This window comes from Tursiops truncatus, chromosome 13 (genome assembly GCF_011762595.2).
Source record: "Tursiops truncatus isolate mTurTru1 chromosome 13, mTurTru1.mat.Y, whole genome shotgun sequence".
Lineage (NCBI taxonomy): Eukaryota > Metazoa > Chordata > Mammalia > Artiodactyla > Delphinidae > Tursiops > Tursiops truncatus.
In genome coordinates this window covers 7434363-7440350 of record NC_047046.1, presented here as the reverse complement: position 1 = coordinate 7440350, position 5988 = coordinate 7434363, and the positions used below count along the sequence as shown (strand labels likewise).

Sequence of the window (5988 nt, the reverse complement as noted above, 5' to 3'; positions counted from 1 at the left end):
ATCGGAGGGGCTCCAGGAGCAGAGAGAAGCCTCAGGACCCCCCGGCTGCCTCCACACAGATCACCTGCCCTGTTTTCTTTTCCTTCTGACGCCTTGGCTTTCCCAGCTCACCACACAGGGCTGTTTCCTGTCGAGGCTTGTGAAAATAAGCCTTTGATAAAGAAAAGGGAACTTTTCCTGTTGAATGTTGGCTTTCACTATGCGTGTGTGTGTGTGTGCGCGCGCGTGTGCGCTTGCACAAGCCTGTGTGTGTGTTTGTGGGTGTTTACTTAATGGAATTTTATTTTTGTGAAATTCTTTTATAATTATGTAGCAAAATTCAGCTCCATCTCCCAGTCCAACGTTTGGTTCCAGAGTCAACCCTGGGCGTCACTAATTTGAAGAATTCTCTCCTGGGTTTCTGAACGGAGATGCGCCACTGTCAAGAGTTGAGGTTGTGGAGAGGGTTGGGAGAAACAAGTCTGATGCATTTCTGTAGAGTTTACATCCTGCAGTTAAAAGGTAGGAAGGGCTCGACCAGGGAGACACGAAGCCCAGGCTATGTTTCTTGCGAGGGAGCTGGACCGCGGCCTCAGCCCGAGGTGCCCTGCTGCTGCTTTATCTGAATCTGTTCACACGGCTTGTTTTGCTTGTTTTGTAACGCCACAGCTGAAACAGCACGTTCTTTTCCTTTTTTGGGTTTCAGTTCATTGTGTAAATGGTTCATTTTTTCTGTTGTGAGCTCTGGTGACTGTGTCAGGCCTCCGGTAGGAGACAGTCACCCCTTGTGGGCAGAAAAACAAAACCCAAGGAGAGTTTTGTGAATCGGAGGCTCCCTCAGGCCTGCGCCATCCAGAGACGGCCCTTCATGCTCCACTGTTGAAAAGCGAGTTTCCACCAGCTGTATTCAACACTACAATGCAGTTCAAAAACTATATTTGCATCCAAGACAATAAAAAGCCGTATTTTTTTGAAAAGCCTGTGCTGTGTGGTCTTTGCTACCCTGCTGAGCAGTGGAAGAGGTGTTACTGAGATCAGAGCAGTGATGCTCACGCCTGACTCACTCGTGCTAGCCTTGGGGGAAGTGGGTGCAGCCTGGAGCCGAGGGGCTGGGAGTGAGGAGACAGGCCTGAGGCAGTGGGGCTCCGGAGGTGGCCCTAGAAGACTGCAGTCCTAAAGAGAGGCCTCCGCCGAAAGGCCCGACAGGACAGATTCTGCCCGTGAATTCACCAGGGCCAGGTGCTCCAGGCTTTTCCCAGGTGGACAGAGTCCAGGGGTACTTGTACAAAACTACCCGTTTCCTCGTGTGGAACTCGGGCAAGCAGCAGCCGCCCTGCCCTCTTTACTGGGTGGACATGAGGGTCACATGAAGTCACGAGCGTCTGGTGCCCAGAAAGCACAGGTTATCACCAGTGTGGCCAGCACTGGCCCCAGCACAGAGCTGTTGCGGGGGGGGGGGCTGCGTCATGGTGATGCCCCCCGGGAGGGGGGGGCCCTGCTGACTATTGACCCGACACTGTAGACAGAAAATGCTGGGAAGTTGACCAGCAGAGATGTCCCTTTGTTGTGCTGAGATGTTGATGATCTCTGTTTAATCTAAAAGCCTTTCTTTCAGTCCTACCATCTTCCTGTGCCCCCAGCTCCTTGGGGCTGGGCAGGGTGACTGTAAGATGAGCCGTGCTGTCCCCTTTCAGGCTGCCGGCCCCTCTACAGAGCTGCTGGCTTGTTTCACTGAGCAACTGCCCGGATCCATATCTCCTAAGATGCAGTGGGTTCATATGCAGGCCCTTGTTTGATCAACCCCCCACGCCTCCCCCGAGGAAAAAAGTCTTCATGACACAAAGCCAGATTTGGAGCCGTGAGAACCAGGGCCCCCTGAGAGAGGTGAGTGGCTCATGGACTCCTTGAGACTAGAAGGAACTCAGTTTCCATTGACCTCATCAGTGGGTGTCCAGTTGGTTCTTCTAACTTTTTTTTTTTTTTTTGAGGTACGCGGGCCTCTCACTGTTGTGGCCTCTCCCGTTGCGGAGCACAGGCTCTGGACGCGCAGGCTCAGCGGCCATGGCTCACGGGCTCAGCCGCTCCGCAGCACGTGGGATCTTCCTGGACCGGGGCACGAATCCGCGTCCCCTGCATCGGCAGGCGGACTCCCAGCCACTGCGCCACCAGGGAAGCCCGGTTCTTCTAACTTTTTGAGCCCAGCCCCATGTTAGGTATGGGATCTTAAAGATAGTTGGGGTGTAATTAGGAGAAGAAGGGAGGGTTTGGAAGTGGGGAGGGAGGAGCGGAGTGTCTAGAGGGACAGACCAGGGCACTGGAGCTTCCCTGCCTCAGTGTCGGGCACTGGGCCACATGCCCCACTCTGGACAGTTCTCGAGTGGGTGGTGTGGTTATTCCCATTTTACAGAGGAAGAAATCAAAGTCGTTTCCAAGGTGGCGAGGCTGCATGGGTCAGAGCCAGAAGGCTAAAGGTTCATTTTTTTATCCTGTAACGGGCCTCTCCATCCACCGAATCCGGAGGGTTATCCGTGACGTCCTTCCCCTCCCCTTCCCCTCCTCCAGCAGCAAGTCCTGTCGAGTTTGTCCTCCAAATGTCTTCCAAACACATCATCCACTTTTCTCCAGCCCCACAGTCATCATCACCCAAGTCCGAGTTGCCATCGTTTCTCAAGTTCACACGATGGTGTCGTCCATCCCTTCTCTGTCTTGTAGCCTCGACCTTATAGTCAGTGGGAGCTTGAGGAAGTCCTAGTCCGGCCACAGCACTGACTCCACGCAGCCCTTCAAGGGTTTCCAGGTAAAGGTCAGTCCAGCCCGCTCCGCTGAGCCCATCCTGCCCCTCCTTGCCTTTCCAAGCTCATTTTTGCTCTTTTCAGTTCCTTGAACATTCCATGCTGTGTTTTGTTTCACTCTTCAGGTTTCCCCAAGGCCTCTTTCCTCTGCCCAAGCCTTTGCCCGTCTCCACCCCTTTTCCTGAATAGCTCCTATTCTTTCTTCCCATTTTAATCCTTAAACGTCAGTTCTTCAGAAAGCAGCCCTAATGTTCCTCCCACCAACACACAGGTGTATGCACGCTCGCCCACGTACGCGCACACACGTGCACACACCAAGTCAGACCTCAGAGCAGCTGTATTTCCTCCGGATGCTGGTCATGTTTGTCATTACCATTTATCTTCCCCGCCAGGTTCTGAGGCCCATCAGAACAAGATGCCCATGGCCACTGCTGTGCCCAGCTCAGAACCAGCACGGCAGGTGCTCAGGGCACCTGCCCAGTGGCCCTCAGCCCCAGGCCCTTCCACCAGCCCAGCGGCCCCTTCAGCACCTCCATGTCAGACAGGCGGAGGGTGTGGGGAGCCTGACGAGACGGGGCGGTGGGGGCAGGTGCAGAGCTCAAGCTCAAGTGGGTGTCCTGCAGGGTTTAAGGTTGGCTCCTACGATTACATACTTAATATAAAACATCAGCTTCAGTAATTCAGGTTGTAGATATGATTAGAATAGTCTCCAAATGGCATTTGAGAGCATTTCATCTTGGATGTGGACTTGATTCTATAGAACACAGTCTGCCTTCTTTAGTAGCTCTGTTTTGTACGTCAAGCTCTGAATTTAGCCTTGTGTAGGCTGCTGGGATTACACTCAATGCGTGTTTTACCTTTTTACTTCAGAAAATCTCCAGCACACACACAAGTAGAACAGTACAGTGAACCCCTACCTACCCGTCATCCACTGTAACGATGACCGACTCGGGGCCAGTTTTGTTGGCTATATACCTCACCCCCACCGCCATCATTTTGAAGCAAATCCCAGACACCATATGGATTTCGTCTGTGGATAGTAAATGTGCTTTTGTTTCCAGAATTGCATCTACGCCTGCAACGTTGGTCGTTTGAAAACGCCCGAAGGCTTTGTGAAAAACTACCAAGGCACAGTTGATGAGAAACCTGGGGCGTAGGGAGTTCTGGTTGATCAGCTTTTCTGTTTCACTGAATCATTAGCTAGAAAACCCTTATTGTTTAGAGAAGGGGAAAAGCTTTCTAAGTGTGTGCTTTCATGCCTTATATCCGTTTGTACAGCAAACAGTCTAACCTCTTGATCTAGTCTGACTGACTGTTGCTCCTGGGGGATGTGACTGAACAGGGCTGATTGGTACCATTACAGGTTTGTGGCGGGGATGGGGCCTTCCCACCTGTCCCCTTATCTGTCCCGCAGCCCAGATTCCAACCTATCAGTGTCCCCTGAGTCCCCAGCATAACTGAACACCCTCCCCACCCGCCATAGACAAAGGATCCTCCAGTTCCGTGCCCCGCCAGAACACCTGCCACAAGTTCCCCCAGCTTTCTCTCTTTCCTCCAGACTTTGATCAAGACACATGTGCTGAAGGATGAATTTGTACTCAGCTCAGGGGACACACGGTGAGTTTATTGGAGACACGACAAAAGTCTGTCTTGGTACCAAGGGGTGGGGAGAAGCACGGGGTGCCAGGGTGCCGTAGAGGAGCGGCAGGGAGACCGCTGGGGGGGGCGGGGAGGGGGTCAGGGAGCGGCCCCTGGAAGGTGGCCCCCGAGCCAGGACCCAGCAGGACAAGAGTCAGCCATGCAGAGGGGGCAAGACCTGTAGGGAAGAGCACGTCTCATGGGAAGAAACGTTGACCAGACGCAACACCTGCCTTCGCATGGAACCTTCCCTCCCTCTCCACTGGGGCTTTTGCTCGTCTGTGGCCTCTTCCGTCCCGTGCAGTTTTCTCTTTTTCCAGTTGACTCCTTCCTCTCCCCCGAGAAGCGTCTCAAGTCTCTCTCCTCATAACCAGCCTTCCTTTAGCTTTCACCCTCCCCGGCCTAGAACGCATTCATTCCCACATACTCCACATCTCCCTACATGGCGTTGCCATCTGCCCAGTCGCTCAGGCCGGAGACTCACACGTCACCTTCGTTCTTCCTTTTCCCTCGCTTCCCACCTCTGATCTACCAGGAGGTCCTGTCAGTGGTCCCGCAAACCAGCTTGAACCCAACCGTTTCTCCCCACCCCCACTGCCACCACCCGTCCGGACAGTGTGCATTCCCAGGTTCCTCCTCTCGCTGCCCTCTGTCATCAGTTCCCCCCAGAGCTAGAGCGATCCTTTTAAAGACACCTACCACTCACCGTCCTTCCCCTGCTTAACGGTCCAGAGGCTTCCTGCCGCATTTAGAGGAAAATCCAAACTCCTCACCCTTTAGCTCCCGACTGCCTTGCGAGTGACAACATTTCTGGGCCCGAAAATCTGTAAGATGTGGACAATAATTACGCCTGGGGACTTCCCTGGCGGTCCAGTGGTTAAGGCTCTGTGCTTCCGCTGCAGAGGACGTGGGTTCGACCCCTGGCTGGGGAGCTAGGATCCCACTTGCCTCGAGGCGTGGCCAAAAAAAAAAAAAAAATCCCCACGGTAATTCCGCCTGCCCCGCTGGATCACTGTAGGGGTTCAGGGTGCTTGTTTTATAATCAGCATCTCCAGTGTCAGCTCCTCTTACTCTTCTTTCCCTCCCACCTTCTCCCCCGTCCCCTCTTCCAAAGTTCCCCGTTTTTATTAAGGCATTGCTAAGACCATCCTCCCTTTCTTTTTTATTGAAGTGTAGTTGATTTACAATGTCATGCCAATCTCTGCGGTATAGCCGAGTGACTCAGTTATACACATGTAGACATTCTTTTTCATATTCTTTTCATTATGGTTTATTACAGGATATTGAATAGAGTTCCCTGTGCTATGCATTAGGACCTTGTTGTTTCTCCATTCTAAATGTAATAGTTTGCATCTACCAACCCCAAGCTCCCAGTCCATCCCTCTCCCTCCCCCCTTCCCCCTTGGCAACCACAAGTCTGTCCTCTATGAGTCTGTTTCTGTGTTGTAGATGGGTCCTTTGTGCCATATTTTAGATTCCACATATAAGTGATGTCGTATAAGACCATCCTCCTTTGTAGGACACTGGACTCATTCTAGTTCTCCTTCCCCACAGCATCCTGTCCGCCCCCTTTTCATTT

The 5988-nt window shown here is 52.7% G+C and overlaps 1 protein-coding gene across 5 annotated transcripts in view; it reads left to right on the top strand.

Moving 5' to 3' along the window:
* Positions 1 to 959, top strand: part of MLXIP (MLX interacting protein) — a 60251-nt gene extending 59292 nt beyond the window's left edge. For all 5 annotated transcript variants that reach the window (XR_012325102.1, XR_004521385.2, XM_073789999.1 and 2 more), the window contains one exon: positions 1 to 959. This exon is cut by the window's left edge. The gene's annotated coding sequence lies outside the window, so the exon portion shown is untranslated.
* Positions 960 to 5988: the final 5029 nt, after the last annotated feature.